Here is a 26,993-nt window from a genome sequence, read left to right as displayed (position 1 = left end):
AATCATTCCAAAATATTAAACTGCATCATGTTGATCTAGAATAATATTCAAGATTTTGCCTTAGCGGACTAAAAACTAAAGTAAAACTAAACACAGTGGCGCGACAGCCCATAGAGGGTCAAGGTCTACTGTGGCTATTTCAGTTTTCTTGACCTTGGGCTCTGGGATGCAGGAGCAGATGTTCCGGTTAGGTGGTCAGCCGAGCGCGGAACCCCCAGTGTTTAGTTCCCAAGCATGCTTGGTACTCATTTATCGACCCACTGAAGGGATGAAAGGCTGAGTCAACCTTGCCCGGCCCAAGGATCGAACCCAGGACCTGTGGCACGGAAGAGCGGGGCGTTGCCTTAGTGGACTAAACGGACAAAAAGTTTGAATTTTGCATGAGAATTTTTTAAATGGATGCCAGTTTTCCTTCACCTATAGTTGCCTTTTTGCTAACTAACTTCAGATATTATTTAATAGGTGATACACATACAAATACTTTTAAGATACTCAACTAAACCAAGCTTATGTATAAAAGGGCAAGTAAACTTAAACTAGGCTGCATTAATTTCTTCGTAAAAATTTTAGTAACTTGTACTTGTCAGAATTCAATATGCTGTTGCTGGAATTATTATGGTGTTATTGAAGAAATGATTTCTGATGAAAAGATGCGTTCTCTTAATCTTAATTTTAATGTTGAACTAAGCCATATTACACAAGTAACTAATTCTGGCAACTTTAACTTAATTCCTGTGACAAATATATCTTCTGTTTGTATTTCCATCCAGTGCGATGACACTGGAAAAATTTATTTTGCTAATGTGGTGAACAATCTAGAATTAGAATAACTTTTTTCTCTCTAGAGGCAATGTATATGTAAGTTCAGTAATCCCCGCTTATATATAATGTAATTGCTGTTAATATCAATCACTTATTATTACCGAAATTATTCGGTTCTGATTTTTTTTTCATTGATATTATAGTTTTCTGTGATCCTTACATAATTTAATGTTATTAGAATTTAATTTTCAAAATTCTTTATTTATTAGCGTTATATTTTTATTTACTCTGCACATTTAAAAATTAAAAAAATTCTTTTCTTTCTCTGCGATAATGTTAGAATTTCCAATTTCTCATCATTTCTGGAGTTTAAAAACAAAATATTTTTCAGATTATGAAAATTTATGAAGTTTGCTTTATTAATTTGTGAGGGGGGTTGAAAAATTAGTTCACTAAAATTAGCTTGAATCTTATCTCATATTACATATATTTTTATTTAAAAAAATTTCAGATTTTATTAGGAATTCTCATATATTTTTTTATGAAATTTGTTGATTTGATATGGTAAACTTCTTTCCTACCTTAGAATCACCTGTTAATAGTAAACATTAATTTAAAAAAATGAATATTTACTTCGAAAAACAGGATTGTTTTTTTTCTTCATGTTTGTAAATATATATTTTTATGAAAATGCAACTTTTGAAGAAATATTAAAATTTTTGTGTGATGTATTTACCCTGATTGCAATTTTTATTGTATATGTTTATTTTATTAGTTAAATATGTATGTTAGATTTTTGTTGAAGGCAACAAATATGCATTTCGTTCCTTACAATAGTATTATTTATTTGTTTTATTACCTGCAATATATAAAAACTGTTAACTTTCAATTTTCAGTGATTTATTTATAAGAGAAATTATGAACCTTTTACTCAATCAGCTTGCATACTGCTACGTTAAAACATATACATTTAAGCAAAACAAAAAGAATAGTTATATTTGAATAAATTACAAACAATAAAATATACTGTGCGTAACCTGCTGTAACGATTCACCAGTAACGTTACCCTAGACAGCGACGAGAAATATTTAGATTGATCTGTCTTATTGCTAAGCCTACAACAATAGCCTCAAAGAATATCCTCCGACTTAAATAATGTAAGATCAGGACGCGTCTTTAAAACAAAAATAATGAAATTTAAGTTTGAAAATTGAAGCATATTTGATTAAAAGTGACAAAGCTAAATTAATAAATGTCAAGCACACTTACCGAATTTTAAAGAAACTTTCGATTGTAAACACACACGCCATTTGCCGGCTAGCACGGAACTCTGGGAAGTGAGCTAGTTGATATGAAGTGTACTTTAAACAACCTTAAAACAACCTTAGGTATAAATAAAATGACTTCATACATCTCAATAAAGACCTCACTCTCTTTAGTTGAAAAAAATTATATTTTTTATACCTCGTAAATACCTCTTTTGTTACAAGTGTAAAAAAAACAACCTGGTGAACCTTAAAAACTGCCTCATGATTCTGGTTGATATGAAGTGAATTTTAAACAACCTCAAAATAAGCTTAGGTATAAATGAAAGGACTTCATATACCTCAATAAATATCTCACTCTCGTTAGTTGAAATAAGGTCAATTTTTTTATACCTCAAAAATACCTCTTTTATTACAAGTATCAGAAAATCAACTTGATATACCTTAAAAATCACCTTATCAGTCTGGTTGATTTGAAGTGAATTTAAAACAACCTCAAAATAAGCTTAGGTATAAATAAAATGACTTCATATACCTCAATAAATACCTTTTTATCGTTAGTTGAAATAAGGTAAAAAATTTTACACCTCAAAAATACCTCTTTTGTTACAAATGTAAGAAAATAAACCTGGTATACCTTAAAAATCACCTTATCAGTCTGGATGATTTGAAGTGAATTTTAAACAACCTCAAAACAAGCTGAAGTATATATAAATCAACCTCGTACACCTTAATTACAACCTTTACGAGGTATAATTTTTATTTCTGTTTTCTCTGCAACCTTAAATATACCTCAAAACAACCTTAATACCTCAAAAATACCTCAAATCAACCTTAAATTTACCTTAAATTTTCATAAGGGTACATGGCCGTAAGTGAAGTTGCCATTCTAGTGCAGTTAAGGCTTTGTTTGAGGTTCTGCAAAGATTTTTTGTGGAGATCAAATAGTGTAGTTCAGTCATATGTCGAGGGATGCGTGTTCGTTTTCCATGGTCATCAATGTGGAGGAATGGAGAGAGATGCTCATGACCCTCGGGCAGGGATCAAACCCGGAAATTTTGAGTCCGTAGCTGGATGCTCTAATCTTCATGGAAAAGTGTGAGTTAGAGAGCTTTATATTAGTTGCTGCCACAAACGCTTCAAAAATACTAGATAACTGAAACTTTCATGGCCTTCTGCAATTACATAGAATTTTTGTTTCCTACTAAAAAATAAAAGGCTCTGGTTCAGGTCAAAATTATGATCCGCGGATGAATGGAGAGTAAATGTGTCCTCCCTGTAAAACAGGATGTAACGCATGATGTATGCTGTCTCCGGCAGTGGCGTACGCAGAATTTTTTCAAGGGGGGTGTTCATAATTTTTGAAACTACTAAAAGAAATTCGAGTCTGTAATAAAGCACTATTATTTCCCTAATTTAGACAGCTAGACAATTTTGACTTTTTATTTTGACAACATTGTTTGGTTAAATTTTGATTTGATTTTTTAAGTTTAAGAACATAATGTAATATCTTCTGAAAAAAGTCCAATGTCATATGGGCGGGAAGTAACACTTTGAGGGCCACTTTCACATTCATCAGATTTTGTTATGCTAGAAACGTTTTCTTCAACGGAAGTATCACATTTCTGTACAGCAGAAAAACTTACATTGATACTAGATGCTGTCACCTCACTAATTTCAGGTCGTGATTTTTTCTCAAAGTAATTAAAAATTGCTAAATTCTTACGTTTTGACATCCTAAAGATCCAAGAACAGTAAATATATATATTGGCGCAGAAATAAATGCTATGCTCAGGGCCGGCGCGTACGCGGGGTCCTAGGCCATTCAAATTTTTGGGGCCCTTCGATTAAGTTGTTTTTCTCGTATATTTTTTATTTATTCAAATATAAAAGTATTTATATATCTTTTCATTTCAGAAAGCATGTTTAAAATTAAAATAAATAATAATAAATTGAATTTTACTTTATTTTGTTAAATTAGAACTAAATTTTAATCATAACATTTTGAAAAAATTTTAATATGTATTTAAAATTGATTTTTTTTAAAAAAAATCATTGTTTTTCTTAATATTTTAAAATTGATTTTCAAACAAATCCATTTTAAGGGGGCACCCTAATCATTTGATATTACATCATCCACTGTACTCCGTTCCCCCTTTTATATAATTTTTCACCGCATCTCCAAAATTCTCGAATTGTCTCAAAGACGACAGGATTCCAGAATCATCGCGTAAAGATCTCGCGAATGACAGCCAGTCTCGAAAACTATACTGGCAGGACAGAAAGGGACCAGTCCGTAACAGTATCACGTGAATTTGGTTTCAAAAGTACAACCCTATTATAGTAAAAGTTTTCTCAGTATTCTGAGAAATACCGTGAGAAAAAAAAAGTAGGCATAAGGCAGATAAAAATATATTGTCTTAAAAAATAAAGCTCGCATAATTTCTACTAAAATTTTTATTTTTTTCATTTTGTCTGAGCTCAAGGGAAGTGTTTAAACCCCTCCCTTGCGTACGCCACTGGTCTCCGGAACATCCTCAGGGATGTTTTTTTTCTTTCCAAACCGTCATCAATAGCCCACTGTGCAGTTCTAGTTCGACGTAAATAAAAAGTACCGTACAGAACTGAAAATAGGGCTGTGGTAGTCCAGTGGTCTGGAGGGGCCGGGATTCGATTCATGACTCTTCAAGACCTAACAAGTGCTTGCGATATGCTTGCTCGTGAATACGAACGTCCTGCCGTCAGTCGCTGACCCCCCCCCATGAGTACAGGGATCTGGAAAAAATTTCCTTCCCCTTCAGATCTATGTCTAAACTGAAGAAGTGGCCTAACGAATGTAATCCTCTTAGCAGAGGATCAAAATTGGTATGTCTCCGGATGGTCGATGGTATGTCTTCGGTTCATCCCCAGGGATGTTTCCCAGACAGTCTCCAATAGCCTATTGTGCATCTCTAGTGTGACGTAAATATCAGTACCTACCAACCAAAAAATAAGAAATTAATCCTCTACAGGTGCATTGTTCTCTGATAAGCTACGCTGTTATCTTTACTAAGGTTCTTTAACGATTTTCGCTTTACAACTTTCCATCGTGTAAACAAAAAATTTTATTTTCAATATTAGAAAATAATTTTTTTTTAAACTTTACTATAATAAAAAATAAATTATAAGAAAGAGGAGCACAATACTTTGAAATTTAATCCCTTTGTATTTTGGTTTTAAAGTCACATGAAATTAATGGCTAAATAGTCATGCAATCGCAAAAGATGTTCGAAAATTCCTGAGACTTCGTGCAAAGCCTATGGGTTAATGTGTAAGACGTATTAAAGTAATGAAAAGAACGGAGTATTACTTGCACTTACATTTCAAACTTTACGTTTAAAACGAGAAATTCCTAGAGACTGATGAAATAGGAAGAGCATTTCTTATAAGAAAATATGAGTTAAAAGGAAAATAAAAGTTATAAAATAAAATAAATAAAAAATGTGGATAAAGTAAACTTAAATTCTAATTTTTTTAAACATTTTTAACCGACTTAGTTGCTTTCATCTACATATGTAAGCCTTAAGCAGTGGTCGGAAGCAGTGCTCAACAGGTAGCAAAGGGTTGGGATAGCTTGGTTGGTAGGACGCAGGGCTAAAGAGAATAGAAGGGCTGGCTCACTCCTTTGAAGAAACTCTCGCCGCGCCAATTCTCCGATTTTCTCTAGTGACGTCACTTTGGCGCAAAGCTCGTACTTTTACTTCAAAGACGGAGCGTTCAGCCTTACTAGCTCTAACTGATATTGGATCATTTCTTTTTGCGAGATATTCTAAGACATTTGTTATTTTCCATAATGACTTTCCTCAGTTTCTGCAGTGAATTTACAAGAATTTAAAACTATTATGGAAATGCCAGTTTGCGCGATTGCAACTTGCAAAAATTCTGATAAAAAAAAAAGGAAAAACGCGTTTCCTAAAGTAAATGAACAACTATGTAAAGAATGGATTCCGAAATGACACAGTTAATATAAAACAGTAATACGTTTATTCTATCGTTAAGAACTTTTATAAAAATTCATTATCTAAATAGAAACCGCCTCGTTACTACCAAAAGAAGGGCAGGTGAAAAAAATTAAAAAATAGATAAAGTCAAAGAAAAGTAAAATATAAATTAAAAGTATAAATAAAATATATAGTATATAGTTGAAATTCTCCTAATTTCATAACATATTTTTAATGTAGTTATTCTAAATATTTATGATTTCTTTAAAAATTATATTCTCTTAAATTTAAATATCTATAAATTATATCATCGTAAATTTAAATATCTATAAATTATATCATCGTAAATTTAAATATCTATAAATTATATCATCGTAAATTTAAATATCTATAAATTATATCATCGTAAATTTCAACATCTATAAACAATTGTAAAATTTCTAATATCATTATGAACCAAAATTATTATTTTGTTTCAGTAATTAGCGTATAAGGTTGATGTTTCCTAATGATTAAGTATGAACAAATTGCTTTTAACGGCATATTTAAAAATTAGGGATTCTAAATTTAACTCAACTTATAACAGAATATGTAGATAAAAAAGCCCATTTTATGTTTTAATTTTTCTTAATAATTAAAGTTTAAACAGAACTTTTTAAAATAAAGTATTTATAGTGTCATTTTCGCCAAATAGTAAAATATTTTAATAAGTTTAAAATGGTATTTTTTTTAATATAATGACCAAGAAAGTTTTTTTGAACTATGTTTATGAACGGAAACAAAGTGTTAATTACGTAAAGTTTGAAAGCTAATAACCAGAAAATGTCTAACTTATTTTTACAAAGAGAAAGATGCAAAGTTATCATAATATCTTTGCTTGCGATCTCCGAGATCTGTGGACACAGTGACGTCATGAGGAGGGAAATCGTAGCTTCAGCTCTAAGAGCGGAGTGAACTAGCCCTTCTATTCTCTTTAGCCCTGGGTAGGACGTTGGACTCGTGTTCGTGAGTTCGGAGATAATTGGAGATAACCCTCATTATAAAATTTTCTCTTACCTCAAGGGCATTGGTATCTATGTATCAATCTAGCTTTTAACTCACAACCTGAAAGTATAAAATTCACCTAGGTGTAGGCTCGTTATAGCCACAACTGGCTCTTGCGTCAAAAACTTCAAACTAACCAAACCTTACCAAACCAAATTGATCAGAAATATGTCGAAATAGCTCCGAATTTGAAAACCCCATGTATTCGAAATTGAAACAGCATATATTAATTTTTAAAAAAAATGCATTGTCTCAAAATCATTGATGAGAAATATTAACATTAAAACATAGATTAAAACGTGCACTGTCAAGGAATTTTTATGAAGTATTTAAAAAATAGAAGAAGGCAGAACCACTAGAAAAATTTTAAGATCCTCTCAAAAAAATTAAAATCGCTCGCTAAACTCACAGTTAAAGATCAGAAGTAAAACGTGCTGGAAAGAAATATGCATGCAAACATAAGTTATAGAAAATAAAAGAAATATTATATTTCATCATCAATGGTCAACCAAGTAAAGCAGCAGCGGAGTAAGTTTTTAAAAATAAAAAAAATGGGCTTTTCATATTCACAAAACTGTTGCTTTTCTCCAAACTGACGTCTTGCGCCATTTTCAAAGTAAGCGTAGATAGCGCTAGCTTCAGATAGGCTAAACTTGGCCTAACAGTCATGAGTAACAAAATGAAGAATAAAACAGAGAAAAATTATAGACATATGTAAAAAAAAAGGGGGGGGGAATAATAAGTAAAAAAATAACAAACAACAGTTTAAAAAAAAAAAAATTAAATTTTATTTAAAAAACCGTCAAAACTTTTTTTTTTTTTAAACTGTTGTTTGTTATTTTTTTACTTATTGTTTCCCCCCCCCCCTTTTTTTTTACATATGTCTATAATTTTTCTTTGTTTTATTCTTCATTTTGAACTTATCTAATGAGTTCTGTTTACTTGCAGCTTAAGAGCAATAAATGAAACTTATTGTTTTTCTTAACTTTCCTCGTGCTTTCTTGTATATATATATATATATATATATATATATATATATATATATATATATATATATATATATATATATATATATATATATATATATATATATATATATATATAAATTGTTCTAAAGACAATTACACGAAACACACTCACTTTCACTAAAAAGTAAATTGCGCGTATCCCTGAAGGCACACAAGCTCTCTAACGCAGATTGAATCTTAATTGAATTGAAAAATATCAGTTTGCGACCTCGAAGTTTTTTTCCACTTACAAGAAAACGAGTAATCAAATCAGCATTGCACCTTAAAGCAAAATAGTTCTAATTTATGTAGTAAAGTCAGGAAAAAATATCTTGTTTGTCCCAAAGGCTAAGATTATCAAGGCTATATGTAGACTAAAAATATTTTTATAATAACCCAGGACAAGAAATCAAAAATGTCAACACGTGAAAGATTGGTAAAAAGTACCGTCTCTTTTAAAGGTGCCTCATAATAAAACCAAGTATAGCCATGATATAACCAAAAGTTCACGTGCAGGAAAAATATCTAAACATTTTGATTTTGAGTTTTCACGCAGCTTACACAAAGTTTGTGATCAAAAAGAAAACTTCATCAAAAAAGCATTTTAATCGAAGCTACATTTTTCAAGTCGACCGGATTTATAACTCGAACAAATCTAAATATATATATGTTTACACTAATTTACCTTCTTTACTGAAGAATAATTATAATCTTTATAATGACCGAATTCAAGAGAATGTCGACTTTCACCTGTGAATGTCAACAATCACGTTTGGTGAAGTCCCGCAGTGGACTGATAGTTAAGACACGGTTCCCAGCAGATCACCGAAGTCAAGCATCACTGGCTGCGGTCAGTGTGCGGGTGGGTGACCACTTAGATCAGTCTGCGTAGGGACCGAGGGTGTGAGGTATTGGTCCTCGTAAAACTGTGCTACCGTAAAATGCTCGACTTCGCGTGCAGGTCGTCGGGCTGCCGAAGCGGGGGTGCCATCCCCTCCGCAGAGGATCAAAATTGTGATGGCATGTCTTCGGATCATCCTCCAGGATGTTTCCCAGACCGTCGCCAATAGCCCATTGTGCAGCTCAAGTGCGACGTAAATTAACAACAACAAGAACAACACGTTTGGTGAATGTCCGAAATATTAGTTATATCCGATTTGATATTAATTTATTCGTTGATTTTATTATATTTATTCGATATTTAAACATCTGCCGAGGATAGATAAGGAGAAACATCATTGTTCGGAATACCGGTTAAATGCATGCTGGACAGTGGGATTTGACCTTAAAAAACATCAGTGTAGGGTATACCGGGCAATGGCACTTAACTAGGCCTAGTGTATATTTCGGACGTTTACCAAAGCGACTATGTGATTGACAACATTCACCGGTGGAAGCCAACAACCACCCATTTCGTCAACCATGTGTGGGTATGGGAGGTCTTCTTCTTGAAGTGCAAATACCTAATTATCTTCTGTTGTTACAGATCCCAGGTATTTAAACTCGGAGACTATATCAAATTCTACTCCATCATTGACCTTTAGTATCAACAAAAAAATAATAGGTAAAAAAAAGAAGAAAAAGAACAGAGAGAGAGAGAGTCAGATTTACAAAACGTTAATTCGACATTTATGAAATAAAGTTTATAGTATAATTACACTGAGGCAGCTCATCCAAATAAAGTGTTCACTTTGTGGCTCAAAATTTAATCTAGATAACCTTATAAGTTTCATTATAAGTTTGATAACACAATAAGCGCTTTATAACAATTATAAGTTTCAGTCCTTTTTCAACCTCTACACGCAAAATTTATTTTCATTTTCTAACCAACTAGCTGTCTTTGGCGACCAGCTGGTTATTGCTTAAAACGATACTAAGTATCAAAATGAAACTTAGTTTTTTCCATCTTACGGTAAGGAGTGCATAGTCAAAATTTGAGATTTCTTCCTTAGTGTCAAACTTTTATTTCGCACAACTAACAATTGGAGTAATTAGCCTCTGATTACCCTGATAATTACAAAACATCGCTATGAAACTTATTTTAGCTTTCTCTTATATCTGATTAAAAAAAAAACGCACGGTCTAAATGTGTAGCTTTTACCTAGGTAAAAAAGCGCCAAGTAGAATTTTTTCAATTAGAATAATAAACCCGATAATTACAAAATATCATAATGGAGCCGTGATGGCTCAGGGGACTCTATCCCCTCAGTTGAGCCATCACGGTATCAGCTATTACTTTTTATTTAAGAGATGTCCGTTATATAGTCAAAGATCTCTATGTAGAGCCATGATGGCTCAGGGGATAGAGCATTCGCCTTCCAATGAGGTGAACCAGGTTCGAATCCCAGCGATGGCTGAGCTACGCAAATTCCGCATCCGGCTTGCACCGATCACAGTGCTGACGTAAAATATCCTCAGAGGTAGACGGTCCATGCGTTCTCCTTTCTGTCAGTCTAGCCGTGGAAGGTTTTCGTGGTTTTCCTCTTCGTGTAACGCAAATGCGGATTAGTTCCATCAAAAAAGTCAAAATTTCCCCCGATACTTAATCCAAGAGTTATCTCGTCTTCTGAATTGGGTTCAAAATTACAACACGACGGAATTGAGCCGCGATGGCTCAGGGGATAGAGCGTTCGCCTTCCAATGAGGTGAACCGGGGTTCGATCCCGGCGATGGCTGGTCGATACGAATTCCGCATCCGGCTTGCACCGACCACAATGCTGACGTGAATCATCCTCATTGGTAGACGGATCATGGGTTGGAGTCCCCTTGCCGTCAGGCTATCCGTGGAAGGTTCTCGTGGTCTTCCTCTCTATGTAATGCAAATGCGGGTTAGTTCCATCAAAAAGTCCTCCACGAAGGCAAATTTCTTGGCCACACTTGATCCAGGAGCTCCCTTGTGTTCTGGATTGGGTTCAAAATTACAAGGCTACGGAGTTGAACATTGGCAGTCGTGAGCCCAAAATTGGGTCGGCTATTCAACAACGGTTTTAAAATATCAAATTTAAAATATCAATATCTTTTCTAGTTTTTCTATTCATTTCACAAGAGCACATCAACATTATAGATTTCTAACTTCCCAGAAAGTAAGAAATTTAAAGATGAGTGAGTGAAGGCTTTGCTTTATTTATATTGATAAAGTGGGGTAAGACCGGGTAGCTATAAGATTCGAAAGTCTGATGGAGATAAACTGTTCGACCTACAAACTGTCAGATTTAATCAAGATATCCATCGTTTAGATGTGTACAGTGTATAATTCATGGAAAATCATACACGTACTACTTTTTTTAAAAATGATTTTTTTTCTAGAAAAAGTCAAAACAGGACTGGGTACACATGTTAACTCTATGAAGAATTTAGAAATAGTACTAGAATTTCAGAAAAAATAGCGAAATCATGCATAAAACTAAAAGATGTGTACCAACGAAATTAATAAAACTAAAACAGTTAAAAAATTTTTTTCTTTCTTCATGAAGGAAAAAAATGTTTAGCTTTATAAAATGTTGGGCAGAAATCCTTTGTAAAACTTGACGCAAAATTTGAATATTAACTTTAATAATTTGTGAAAATTCTTTTTTAAACGTTGCATGATTTTAATGATAATTTTTTGGTTGTAGTAGAGTGCCGATTACCCGAGTCCATCCGATAATTGGGCGACTTTTAAAAACGGCCATGAGAATATTTTTAAGTAACTTCTCTTTACACTTTTTTCCAGGCTTAGGATTAGAAATTGCAGTAGTGCCTATTACAGCATAATACAAATAGCGCGTTTAAAAGTTTATTATTTTAAATTTTTTTTAGAAACCTGTTCCATTATTAGAAACTATCTACTTGACATTGAAGGAGTGCCACCGTCTTTTCCAGGTGACCGAGGAATAAAAGAAAACATTTTTCGAATCCTTTCAGATATTCTGAGAAAAATAAATAAATAAAACTTTTTTTTTTTTTTTTTTTGAGAAGGTGGGGAAAAACACAAGGTCCTCGAACGATTCGGATAATTAGACAATCCGTTAACTCAGCGTTCGGATCATCGGTGCTCTATAGTATATGACGAAACGAGTTTTGTTCAATCCAACTGTGAACGAGAAGTTTTAAGAAAACTTAACGCGAAAAAAAAGCTCAATATCTAATCGGAGCACCTGATATCAGGTTTTTATCCCTCAATAACTACCTGTTGAGAAAAGTGTTCTAGAAAAACATGTTATGTTATATAAAAAAAATTTTTTATGTATCACGCAAATCACCAAATGATTCCGCTCGATGATAAATGATGACACTCGGCAACGACGTTATAAGTCGACAGGATTAAACGGTCGGGAACGGGGTACGGTACATCAACGATATGGAATATCTCTCATTTGAAATTAAATAAATCAACTTCGGAAGAGGGTACATCAAAAATATGGAATAACTTCAAATCATTTTTTCAAATGGACATTTGGTAAATAAGCAGACAAATTCTTCTTCAACTTATGGCAATAATTAATTCATCCTGTATCTTCATCAAAAAAAATAATCTCTTCAATCATCAAACGTTTAGTTTATTTTAAATTATACCTACGCACAGTGGAACTAAACGATCATCGGTTTTCCATATGTCTATGCTGCATATTTTGTCTACGTTCCTGAGACTACTAGAAAGCTGAGCATCAATTTCCTTCCTTGGACTAAAAAGAATAACTGCATCGAACTCCTGATAATTAAAATGTTTTATTGAAACCCTATCCCTTTGAGAAAGCGTTGATTTTACCACTCTTAAGTGCTGAGCTGGATTTTATCGTCGATGAATTGTTTTGACACCCCGGAATGGTTTACGATGATCTCCTTAGATGTTTGACATTCCTCTCCCACCTACTCAGAACTCAAAGAAAAATAAGCTTCAATTTCTCCATTCAATGTTAAATTACGATTCATCTTAACGAAAAAACAAATTTTTTCCCTAGCAGCTCTCGTCTTTGCTTTTGGAATTGTGTTCACGGAATTTCAACGCACTTTCATCGCTAATGTTTTGGTTTTCAAAATATCTTGGACTAATTCGAACTTTTTCACGTATCCTTTGAGTTTATTTTTTTTTTACAATTCTCATAAAACAATTTCTTGAATTTTTATTGATTATTATTTTAAATCTTTTTTAATCATTTTTGATGTTTCAATGGGAAACTACTTTTTATATATTAATCGTATTTACTGTTGAAATTTTTTTCTTGAAATTTTTATTTTTAGTGAATTGATTGTCATAAGAAATGTTTCGAGAAATTATTTTCAAATTTATTGTTTTATGTGTTACAGCTTCTATGATTTATTGATTAGTTTAATTTATGTTTTTGTTTTACAGTGATTAGGGTTTAAATAAAAATGCAATTAAAACATTTAAAAAGAAAATTCTCTTCTAAATTCAACTGCAATAATTATTAAAAATTGATTTTTGGTATAGATATTGATATATGAATGCAATTACGGTGTGGCAAAAGTTAAAAGGAAGAAATGTTAAAACTAATACAAATAGTTTGGAAAAATGAATAAAATACTTGCTGTTAGAATTTAAATTGAAGTACAACCAGACATTAATGCTTTAGTTCAACGTTGGTAAATAGTTCATAGCTCAGACATTTCCATAGACAAACAACATAAAGATAGGAAAATGATCAAACAAAAATTGAAAAGTATTAGTAACCAAATTCACTTCAAAAACACGTAAGAAATAGAAATAAAAATATTTGAATTCCCTAACAATTGTGACAAATTAAATTATCGATTAAGATCTCTGCACAAAAATTACTTTAAAAAATATCCGAACTAAAATTTTGAAAAAAAAAAAAAAAAAAAATTATGTCCAAAAAGAAAGAATTAAAGATATAAATGAAAAAAAAAAGAAAAAAAAAGGTAATTTGCAAATTAACCAAACTTGCACTTCAGATTAAAAATAAGGAAAATAGCTAGGCCAGTCAAATTTTAAAAACTGATTTACCTTAATACCATATTAAATTTGAAAGCTTTGTTTTGGATTTCAATTAGTGATAAATTGTGTTAAACAGGTTGTAATGCAAAATCTGAGAAGACTGATCACCTTTTCTGATTATAAAAGCAATTTGTCTTTACATTTTTTCCTGAAATCCGGGTTAATAATTGCAATAAAAATACCAAGAAAGAAAATAAAAGTACAAATAAATAAAGAAAGAAAATAAAAGAAAGTAGAAAGAAGAATAAGAGAGAAAAAGAAAAGAAATTTTCAGAATACAGAAGGCATATTTTGGACATAAAGAGAAAAAAAAAAAAGAAATTTTTTTTCGGATAATTAGCTATTAAAGTGATAAATATGAAAGGCAAATAATAAATAAAGTGAAATAAAAAAAAAATACTGAAGTCTTGGACTTCACAATAACAACCAATGTGTCATTTTTTTATTTTGTTTTCAAACAAGGTAAACAATACTCAAATCTAATTTCAGATTGAAATTTTTCCAGTAAAAATGTTTTTTGAATTTTGTGTTTTACATTTTTAACAAATGTTTAAAAATTTTTGTCATCATGACTGAAGAGATAACATAAATTGGTATTATGAGGAATACTTCTTGCAGAATAACTGTAATGTGATATTTAAACAAAATATTTTTGAAACAAAATATATTTAAACAAAATATTTTTGATTGTTAAGTCAAAAGAACTGTTGAAAATGAAAATCTTAAAATTGCTGATGATGCTACTACAGATTTTTGTTTGTGTTAAAATTTTTACCATGAGTACAAATGTGTATTTTTGATAATTCAAATATTACTTTTATATATTGTCAACATTACAAATTTGGTTATTTTAAATGTGCTTCTACCATAGGGAAGATTTTGCAAATGGATAATTTCAAAATTTTGGGATTCTAACTAAACATTATTGGCGAGGGGGGGATGTAACATAAAAAGCTTCAATTAATCTTTTTATGTTAGTTTCTTTGCTATAAAATTTCATCCTAATTAATTATTCTAAACGAAATACTTTCTCACACTTTTAAAAGCCACATCCTGTTCTTAAATCTATTTTTGGCTCAAGTATGCATTTAATTAAGAGCAGGACATTTTTCCCTTTGCTCTTGTGTGGGAAACGTTCGATCTATTTCATAAACCAATAGCAACTACTAAGATTTCCCTCTTTCCCTAAATTAAGACATTTTACGGATTTTACTTTGCAAGATTTTCTCTAACATATAACCAAGGAGCGCAACTTTTCATGTCCACTTTTACTCATTCTCATGACTGCTCTTGTCTAATAATTAATAAATAAATTTTGTACCCTCCTTCCCGACCTATGACCTGTTTTAATCCTTCCACTTGGCAACGACGTTATATATATATATATATATATATATATATATATATATATATATATATATATATATATATATATATATATATATATATATATATATATATATATATATATATATTAGAAAAAAATTACCTTTAAGTAATTTTCTTTTAAGTCATAGAATGCGAAATGGACATGAATCGAATTTTTACCTCTTATTCAGTTTACACATTGTATTAACAAAAATATCGAAATTGTTTTTATAGATTCATAGAATAATCTCATTCGTTTGGGGTCGTTCAAATATTACGCAAGTGCATGTTTTAGGCAATTCTGGATCTTCGGAAAAGTCGAAATATCCCCTTTCTTTGTTTTTTGCTCTAACTTTGACTTGTATTGTAGCAATCTTGTTTCAGAATTAAATTGAAAGAAAGAAAAGATATAACTTTGCACAAAACAAAATTAACGTTAAAATTAATTTAAAAAAAATTTGAGTGGATATTTTTTGAATCTTTAGTATTTTTCTTTTGTGGTCTAAATTCGAAACTCTTTTAAGAATTTTTTTCCAACTCTTTCTTTCCCCGAATTTAATTCGAAAATTGAAATTCCTGAGACGATTTGGTAAATTAGAAGATTTTAATATCTTACATATGTATCGCTCAAACTCGTCCTCCCCCTCAAATAAGCATAGCACAAATGTAATATTTGAACTTAATATTTGAATGACCTAACTATTACATTAGACAGTTTAAATATAGATTTCAATCCTTCTTATTTTTTAAAATATTGCATCTAATTGATAGGCTGTTCTGATTGATAGGAATAGATAACTGTTCAAGAGATTGTTCTTGGTGCAAAACACTACTGATTACCAAGTAGGCAATAGTAATTTCTTGTGTACTGTCAGCGAGAGGAAATTCCGTAAAATTCCTATGTACATATCTGAAAACACTACTAGAGACAATTTGATGTAACAGTGTTATATTTAGAAAAAGTGCTGTATTGCCTTAAGCTCTTTGCATAAATGACTACTTATTTACCGATTCGAAAAAAGGTGTTCCAGATTTTTTTTATATCCGCACATTTTTCGACTAAATCAACTTCAGCACCATAATCGCTGATAAAAAGCAGTGAGTAATATAAAATCAGGCTAACATAAGCATGAATAAAAAAAGCAGCCCATCAAGATCAAATAAAAAAACGCAAACGATAATTTTGCAACTTCTTGGTTTCAACATTGTTTTCCCGTTTCTTCTTTTTATTTTCCCAACGTTCATTTTTAATGTTTTTACATAAAATATTTTTATGTTCTTTTTATGATATCATTATCCATTATTATACTGTATTGGTGGTGATTTTAGTATAAATATGAGCTTTGAAAAAGGAAAAGAATTTTGTGACGTACTTAAGAAGCGTACATTGGTTCGAATTGAAAACTGAACTATTCCATTGGACGACAAGCGGACGAACATCATTTTATGCAGTTTTTGAAACCCATGACTTGAAATTTTGTGCCGTTTATAAAGATGAAAAAAAAAAAAAAAAACATATGACTACTGGGTGACCATTGATCGCAATAATGCGATCACAATATTCTTTCTTTTTTAGTTTCAACTTCGTTTCAGTGCTGTTTCACACCTTAGAACATTATTCTATAGTTGTTCTTGTTAGTACTGAAATGAAAAAGCTATGTTTTTTTTAAAAATTATTTTTATTATTTTCCTTCAAACCACCAAAGTCAACTTTAGGATGACAAAATTTGACAGTCGATGAAAAATAACCTGAAAGACTATGACACAGAGGAAATTGAACAGAAAATTATTACAAAACATGAAATTGTAGGAAATAGAAAATGTAAAATCGAATTAAATTTCGTCAGTACAACATTCAATGAATTTAGTTTCTTTTAAATTTTATTTTTTCAAATGGCAGGCACTGAACTTTTCGTTCTTCGCCTAAGAAGATGCCAGAATTGTTACTCATTTAACGTTACCCAGTGGGCACTTGTGAACCAAAGTCACGGAGGCGAGCAACATTACCCACGCCACATTGCCACAAACCCGTTCATAGGGTGGGCCACATTCACACATGAGAGGACAACACAAGGAGAGAAACATCCATGCCCAGAGCGGGATTCGAACCCGCAGCCATTGGCTTCGCAGTCAGACGCGCTAACCGCTCGGCCATCTGAATTTAGGTTTAATAAAGTTACCTTTAATTTAGTTGTTGTTAATTTACGTCGCACTAGAGCTGCACAATGGGCTATTGGCGACGGTCTGGGAAACATCCCTGAGGATGATCCGAAGACATGCCATCACAATTTTGATCCTCTGCAGAGGGGATGGCACCCCTGCTTCGGTAGCCCGACGACCTGCACGCGAAGTCGAGCACTTTACGGTAGAACAGTTTAACGAGGACCAATACCGCACTCCCTCGGTCCCTACGCAGACTGATCCAAGTGGTCACCCACCCGCACATTGACAGCAGCCAGTGATGCTTGCCTTCAGTGATCTGGTGGGAACCGTGTCTTAACGATCAGTCCACTGCGGGACACCTTTAATTTAGAGGCATGGTATAAAAACGCGTAATAATTGGGTACTTGTTTTTCAAAAAGAAGACCACAGATACACACACATGTGACCTATAAAGTCAACGACAGCTGATCGTTAATAAGCAAAATGACATGTTAAAGTTGAGATAAGTTTCTCCACATAAGTTAGAATGTTAATTCACGTGACGTTAATTAAATTTAGATAGGGTACACAAAAGTCATAAGTTTGGGAAACACTGGCATACATGAAATAGAATGGAAAAAGCAGTTGCTAACGTAAGCAAATGCTACGTTTCAACAACCAATCAGGATCGAGATACTCACTCAACGTCACTTGCGGGTATCCCATTGCATACTTCGCGATAAAAGCAATTTTTTAAAGCAAATATAAATTACATGCTCCAATGTTTTTAACTTCAAAGTTTCCATTTTTTTTAATTTCAAAGCACTTAATTGATTCCAAACTCTAACTGTAAATTTTTGAAAAAAATTTCTCTAATTACAAGTATTTACATCTTGAAGGATTTTTTTTTAAAACTAAGTAACAAATTTTAGAAGCATCCATTTATTGATTCAGATAATTTTTTTTAAAGAGTTAATCGATTTAAAAAGTAAGTCAATCAAATGTCTGCTACCGATTTCCACGAAAGTTTTTTTTAAAAAACAATTTCATTTATTATACCAGCTCAGAATTTTAAGTTTCAGTATTTTTGTGACAATAACATAATATTAAACTTCGACCTATAAGAAATTCGATTTAAAAAAAAAAGAAAGATTTTCACTGTGGAAAGAATTACATCCTACGGATACTGTAAATATGGAATATCTTTATCCACTTCCTATGCATACTTCCGTAGAGCTTCCTTTCTTTACTGATATTTAATGAACTTGTCCTTGACCCTGGTCGAAATTGATTGCTTTTATTTTAATTCATAAATAATTCTGTTGTAAATATATTTCACGAGCTATTGACCGCGGCTTTGCATGCGCGGAAGCACTTTGATTTCGATTTTAACTATTGAAGTAGGGTATTAGCTATTACATTTTATTCAAGATATATGAGAGATATTGTTCTCTATGTAGAGCCATGGTGGCTCTGGGGATAGAGCATTCGCCTTCCAATGAGGTGAACCGGGTTCGAATCCCAGCAATGGCTGGTTGATACGAATTCTGCATCCGGCTCGCACCGACCACAGTGCTGATGTCAAATATCTTCAGTGGAAGAAGGGTCATGGGTTAGAGTCTCCTTGCCATCTGACTAACTGTGTGAGATTTTCTTGATTTTCCTCTCCACTTAACGCAAATGCGGGTCAATTCCATCAAAAAGTCCTCCACGAAGGCAGATTTCTCCCAATACTTGATCCAGAAGTTCCCTTGTCTTCTGGATTGGGTTCAAAATTACAAGGCCACGGAGTTGAATGTAGGTAGTCGCAAACTCAAAATTTTCAACAACGGTTAAAAGATAACTTTTTTCAGCTTTTCCTTAAGAATTGTCTACTAGAATTATGAATTAACAAACATTGAAAAAAATATTACCTCAAATTTAATAATATATCATAATTTACTTATGTTATAAATAATTTAAATGCACTTCATAATTAAACAAAAGGTACGACTAGGGGGACCCTGACTAGTCTGTGCCTAGGGCCCCCTCATTTCTTGATCAGGCGGTGATTTTGAAATGCAAATTCTCTTTTTTCTCGACTAGCTCACGATGCATACAGTTTTTGAGTACGGAGTTGAACATTAGTAGTCATGAACCCAAGATTGGGTCGCCTGTTAAACGAAGGTCTTAATAAAAAAAGGTTTTCTATGTATTATATTTTAGCAATTGTTTAAAATCAGCCATTGAATCAATCACACAAACCACAATAAGTTTTCAGCACAGAGCAGGCATCAGAAATATTAAAATTATTTCCATCTGTGTCTTGAGATTGCTCTATTACGTGCTGTACAACTTCATAACGCACTTTTGTGTTTCATATAACATGTAATCTACTGCTCAGAAAAAAAGCAAGCTCTGTCACTAACAGTACGCGGCACCGTACCATACGCGGCATATAGCACCGTTTGTTGTTTAAAGTTTTTACAGCCATTTTAAAAAGAATTATATATGTATCTAAATAATTACTAAGTTTTTATTTCTTCAAAAAATACAAAATCATTCTAAATAAATACTTAACGTGTAGCTTACCATTAGAGACTACTTTAATCATCATTTAAGAGGATGCCATACGACGGGAGAAACTTTTCCTCGCAAATTCTACTTCACTTCCATAAGTGCATTTGAAATATAAAGTGTAGAAAAAGTGAGTTCATGCAAACCATAAAGTTTTAATTGCTGAAAAAAACCCCGAGAATGAAGGGAAAAGTAAGCCTGGCATCAGGTTGGTGGTCGTATAGGCGATTGAAAAAATGCGCTCATGTTAGAATCCCAGATGTGGCTGGTTGATACGAATTCCGCATCCAGATAACACCGACCACAATACTGCCGTAAAATATCCTCAGTGGTAGACCGATCATGGATTAGAGTTCCCTTGTCGTCAGTCTACCTGTAGGAAGTTTTTCGTGGTTTACCTCACCGCGTACCGCGAATGCGGGTTTGTTCCATCAAAAAGTCGTCCACGAAGTCTACTTTGTTCCAATATTTGATCCAGGAGTTTACCCGTCTTTTGAATTGGATTAAAAATTACAAGGCCACAGAGTTGAACGTAGGTAGTTGTAAGCTCAAAATTGAGTCAAACGATGGTGATAAGATAAACATTACAATAAAATCTATGGCACGCGTGCCACATAGTGGCACGTGACAGTTTGTTCGGTGAACACGAGAAGTACACATAAAATTACTTTTTTTCGACCAAAAACATAAAACGCACCTTCAATGCTATCGATCATCATGGGCGGATTCAGAAAAAAAAGAACTATTTTAATGCCATCACGACATTTTCTAGGACAGGGGTGGCGAACCTTTATGCACCAACGTGCCATTTTTTTCAAAAAATTGTTTAATGAGGTCATAGACGTGCCGTCAAATCATTTTGACTTTGTGATTATTGGGAAAATAATAATACTAAATACTATCAACTCAAAACTCTTTATTTACTATGAAAAAAAAAATTTTTTTGCAATGTCTCAGTTGTTCCCGTAATTCAACTTAAAGTAACATCAGTGTGACCTCTGTTGTTGCAGATTAGATGACAAATAACTTATATTAGGTTGTAAGATGTTAGTTTAAGGACTGTTAAATTTTTTTTGCTAGTTATTTATTGTTAGCTTGTTTTGCTAGTCCTTGTTTTTTATGGTTATTAATTGTTTTTTGGAATTAATTGTAAATTTTTTTGTTAATAATTGTTTTTTCGTTTTTATATTTTGTGAATTTCAATTTAATTGTTAATACGCTTTATAGTAAACTTTGTGATCGGTGGAGTGCCCATAATATTGTGTCACGTGCCATAAATGGCACGCGTGCCATTGGTTCGCCATCCCTGTTCTAGGATATAAGAATGATCATAGTACCCTCTTCATTATAGAAGTCTATTCTGCACAAGATATCTATGAAAAAATAGTAATATCTCGCATTATTTACTTCAATTTCATTTTATGGTTTACCTCAATAGGTGCCTGCTTCAGGATATTTTACCTTAGCTAAAAGGAAAACATTCCATTAACAGCCCGTTGTGGGCCAGGGGGGTCATGGAAGATAAGCCTCCACAATTTCGTGACCAACGGCATGATTGTGGCAATGTGTTCAGCACTGCGCACAGAACGCCTTTACTTCCCAGACAAGCTCGTATCCATCAATCTGAAGTTGAGTGGGCTTCAAGCCGTGACTGAATATTTTTTTTAAAACTGAAATACTTATAAAATTCTGTTCATTGCTTTCCATTTGACGCATGGTTATAACTAAACATCGAAATATTTGTGCAATATAATTCTGTAATTTGAAACTACAGTACAACGATTTAAAAGTTATTTTTTGAAGAAAAAAATAAGTAAGTGGCACATTAGACATCTGAAAATATTAAGTCGAATTTAATTGACACGCAAATCGACACATTTCTGCATTAGACAATAGCAGCTCAGGCTGTGCTGTAACTAAAAAACAATGTTTTTAATTTTATTGATTCTTGTCTTTTATTTGATTATCAGAATTATATCGGAATATTATTGTATATTTTTTTCATTAAAACAGCAAAATATTGATGACCGAAATATGCTCTTAATATGAGAACTTACAATATTCATTTTAAAACGTATATATTCGCTATTTAAACACAAAAAAAATAAATAAATAAATAAATAAACAAAATATATGTATAAAAAAATATGTGAATAAGTGCAAGTCATCTGTCAAATTATTAATTTTTATTTGTTTATTGACAAACAAACATGGAGAAATTTATAACATGTTGATCTAAATTTTAAATTTTGATACCTACCACACTGTTAGAAATTCCTCCGAAAAAATGCATAAATAACGATTTATTTAATTGTTATTTTACCATATTTAAACAAAACAGTCAAATAACCATAAATAAGATGGTAATCAAACTATTAACAGATAGAAAATGTATACATGGTTTTACAACCATACTAGTTGTAACAGATTTCAAAACCGTAAAGGGGAAAAATAGTCTTCACCGTAAGATTTACAGTTAATCAGATGGACAGACTGCTGCCGGTTATTTTACCATGATTTTAGAAGGAGTAGTAGTAGTAGTTAATTTACGTCGCACTAGAGCTGCACAATGGGCTATTGGCGACGGTCTGGGAAACATCCCTGAGGATGATCCAAAGACAAGCCTTCACAATTTTGCAGAGGGGATGGCGCCCCTGCTTCTGTAGACCAACGACTTGCACGCGAAGTCGAGCACTTTACGGTAGAAAAGTTTAACGAGGACCAATACCGCACACCCTCGGTCCCTACGTAGACTGATCCAAGTGGTCACCCACCCGCACATGACCGTTTTAGAAGGAAAATTCTAACAGTGTATGTGTCATTTATAATAGGCAAAAATCTGAGTGATATTACATTAAAAGTCCGTTATAACGATATTTCATAATAGCATTTGATATTGTCGTCATAGCGATCTTCTCATAATAAGCAAACAAACACATTTAATATTAAAATAGCAGTAAAAGGACCAAAATATGAAATAGACACATTTGATTCTTTTTCTTTGAAAAACTACTTTAATTTAAAATACTGCTGTATTTTAAATTAAAGTAGGATCAAAGAACGCTTTTGTTTATGCTGCCTTTTTTGACCAATTTTTTCATTTATTTTCATCTAAGAAAAGACGGTTTTTGCCAACATATTGTACACCGAAATACGTAGCTCTGTACTTTATGATATGCGATGCCTCTTTACGTCATTGATAATAGTGAATGTTGATTTTATTAGTAAGTTGTCAAGAAGGGAGGGACATGTGGTCAACAAAAGGCATACTGCTTTTGAAGTGCAACGCATTATTTCTAAATAATAAAGAACTTTTTTTTTATCATGGGTGAAAAATAACTCAACCGGTGGTCGCCCACAAATTACTTTTTAAAAATAAGGAGTAAAAAAATTTTTAGAAAGAAATTATGCTCGTTTTTCGCTTTTCTATATAGATACCAGAAATAAATATGAATGCTTTTCCATTTAAACATTTTTTGTACAATATTTCTCCAATATTAAACAGCAGAAAAATGTATTTCCCTTATAAATCTTTTTTTTTTGTCGCAATTGCGGATGGCTAGTAATTTTAAACTCGTAATGAACATACAAATTTTTTTATCTTTATCAATTTAAAGGTGACTTGAAAATTTGTCGTAATAGCAGACTTGGTAATATCTTGTAACTGTTATATCGAACTTATACTATGTTTGCAAACAAGAAGGGTTTTCTTCATTGAAATTCAATTTTTTAAAACAAAAACAAATCTTTTTATTACATTTTATGTATATTTTTACATAAAAGAGAAATTTCGATACTTATTTATTGCACGAATTTATTTTCTTGATAATACTTTATTGCGTATAAGTTTGCAATCCAAATTACCAGACAGTTTTATACCGTGTATAAGCATTATAGTTAACCCCTTAATGGTCGCATAATTTTGAAGAAAACGGTCATAAAAGTGCTTATATTTTTAAAAAAAATAATAATTAAGAAAATAATGTAAAAGTGTATGTACTTCAATTTATGTATTTATTTTTAGTTATTAGGCTGATTTTCAACATGAAGTAGTGACATAGAGTTTAAAATAAACTGCACACATTACAAATAGTCTGGTGTTGCCATCAGGTGTATAGATTGAGAAATAAATGTCATTCTTGGCGTAAGTGATAGATTGTTTTAATCTTCTCAGCTCATTACTTTTTAACACTAAAGCTCGGAAATATCACGGACACGAATAACAGAGGGCGAAACTTTAACCCGTCATTTCGATGGGAGCGTGAAGGAAGGGGTTAAACAATAATACTAGACTACTGTGTCCTAGTAGTATATCCTATGTCCTAGTAGCACAGGTGATTCGAAAGGAATTCCTAAAGCTGGCACGGGGGTCGACGAACAAAAGCTGTGAAACCCTATATTTTATTTTAAACTCCGTGAAATTTTTAGACGCAATTGAATATGCCAAAACCAAAAATCTGTCTGAATTAAACAAAATTTTTATTCTTTATATTTTTTTACGAAAACATTTGCAACATATTAATTATAATGTTAATACAAAAAAATAAATAAATAAATAAAATAATAATCAAAATAAATAAGCATACTTAACAAGTTTTTTCTGGACGAAGACAAAATAGTTGTTCCAAGTCGGACTTGACAAAGCTACATTGTCAACCAAAGGTTTGATATGCTTTCATTGATAAATGAATTATATAAGTGTAGATAAATTCTGTTGAGAAAAAAAGCTTTTTTTTTTCTTGAGAGCTCATGATAATGTATTTTCAGAATCACTGATTACTAAGAAAGGATGAGTTTCATTCTTGGAAAAAAGATCACATTTTTTCTTAAGGAACAACTTTTAGCCATATAAATTTTTTTTTCCATTCAGTTTCTACCGCAAGCTAAATACATTAGTCATTTTAGGCATATAGTCTGGTTTTAGATTATGTGTGTGTACAGAAAAATACTCAATTCATATTTTCTACCTTAAAAAAAAGTTTAAAATTTTTGCACGAACGTCACAAAATACTAGTGAAACGTGTGAAAAAAAGCAGACCACTTTGAATGACTTCTGATCGGGATTCTTCACTTTCTAGGTCTCAACCTTAGTGGCTCGAAGGGGTGACTTCACGCTTATTAATAAGTGAAGACGATATTTTAAGTGATGAAATCAGACACAAAAACGTACTTTCTCTGTATAAACGTTCTTTTTTTTCAACGGATTCAGATTTCTGACCCCCAAAACATAGGGGATAGCTGCATATCTGAAAAATATGGTCCCAATAGTTTGGTCAGGAGAACGGTCTTAAGTTTTGACCCCTCAATGTTAATTTTACTTTTTGCGTATTTCGCTATATCTCAAAATTTCCTTATGCGAATTGAAAAAATTTTGCACGTTTGTCTAAAGATAATAACACGCAAAAATAACCTTTACTAAATATTTATTATTTTATTTAATAATGGTTGAAAAAATTTGGAGGCATACAATTGTTTGCATTATTTTAAAGAACATAATTTTGCATGGTGAATTACAAAATTTGAGTAAAGTCGGTCGAATAGTTCGTGAGAAATTGAATTTTAAAAAAGTTAGATATTCAAGCGGAATAAGCAAAATGTAAAATTAACATAAAGGGGTCAAAACTTCGGACCACTGTCCTGACCGGGATAGCCTGGTTGGCAGGGCACTAGACCGGCCGAATACTCCACGTGTAGTAAGAGACTGGTACACGTTAAAACTGTCGGGTCACAAAGTCCTCCATGTTCTCATAACAAATTATACCTCTGGGGGTATTGGAGATTGATCGTTCAGGTCAAAATTACGATCTGTGGATGAATGAATGGATCAGCCTTACAAACGAGTGTAGCCACTATAAAAATCTTGGCCATAGATGGTGCCACTGGAAAGCAAGAACAATCGCACCCCTTGCCTTAATGGCCAACGTTTAGTGACGATAACAACATTTAGTGACCATGATATTTAAAGTAAAGAAATCAGACATAAAAACGTACTTTCTCAGAATATACCTTTTCCCAATGGAATTAGATTTTTTACCCTCAAATTATAGGGAGTATCAAAGCTTAACCCCGTCCCGGAGAATACAGTAGACACTAAGTACGCGCACGTGACCTCTCAGCAAAAGAAAAAGAGGATTCAAAGAGGTAGGCTTGGTGGTGATCCATGGCAACACGTCGGGGAAATGGGCAAGGGAGGCAGAAGCAACTCCGGGAAAAAAATTCAACTCCACGAAGGCAAATTTCTCCCAATAATCGATCCAGTTCCCTTGTCTTCTGGAATGGGTTCAAAATTACAAGGCAACGGAGTTGAACATTAGTAGTCGTAAACCCATAAAATTGGGTCGGCTGTTCAACGACGGTTATAAAAATAAAATTATAGGGGGTAGTAGCAATTTGGAAAATATGGTCTTAATAGTTTGGTTTGGAAAGAGGTCCAAAGTTTGGACAATTTAAAGTTAATTTTACTTTTTGCGAGTCCCGCAGTGGACTGATCGTTAAGACACGGTTCTCATCAGATCACCGAAGTCAAGCATCACTGGCTGCGGTTAGTGTGCGGGTGGGTGACCCACTTGGATCAGTCTGCGTAGGGACCGAGGGTGTGCGGTATTGGTCCTCGTTAAACTGTGCTACCGTAAAGTGCTCGACTTCGCGCGCAGGTCGTTGGGCTACCGAAGCGGGGGTGCCATCCCCTCTGCAGAGGATCAAAATTGTGATGGCATGTCTTCGGATCATCCTCAGGGATGTTTCCCAGACCGTCGCCAATAGCCCATTGTGCAGCTCTAGTGCGACGTAAATCAACAACAACAACAACTTTTTGCGTAATTCGCCATGTCTCGAAATTTTTTTTAGCGAAATAAAAAAAAATACGCATAAAAAATTACTTACTCGTTTAGCCGCAAAAAATTCCATGCGAAAA

General features: G+C 32.7%; 1 protein-coding gene across 1 annotated transcript in view; it reads right to left on the bottom strand.

The window, feature by feature from the left end:
• The window catches only part of LOC107445632 (peroxisomal acyl-coenzyme A oxidase 3), a 52,592-nt gene extending 27,856 nt beyond the window's left edge, over window positions 1-24,736 (bottom strand). The window contains exon 1 of the mRNA XM_071177169.2: window positions 24,667-24,736. The gene's annotated coding sequence lies outside the window, so the exon portion shown is untranslated. The remainder of the gene's footprint in view (window positions 1-24,666) is intronic.
• Window positions 24,737-26,993: the final 2,257 nt, after the last annotated feature.

This window comes from Parasteatoda tepidariorum, chromosome 2 (assembly GCF_982258835.1).
Source record: "Parasteatoda tepidariorum strain Cologne lab strain chromosome 2, Ptep-v5.0, whole genome shotgun sequence".
Taxonomy (NCBI): Eukaryota; Metazoa; Arthropoda; class Arachnida; order Araneae; family Theridiidae; genus Parasteatoda; species Parasteatoda tepidariorum.
This window is presented reverse-complemented; position numbering and strand designations above follow the sequence as displayed.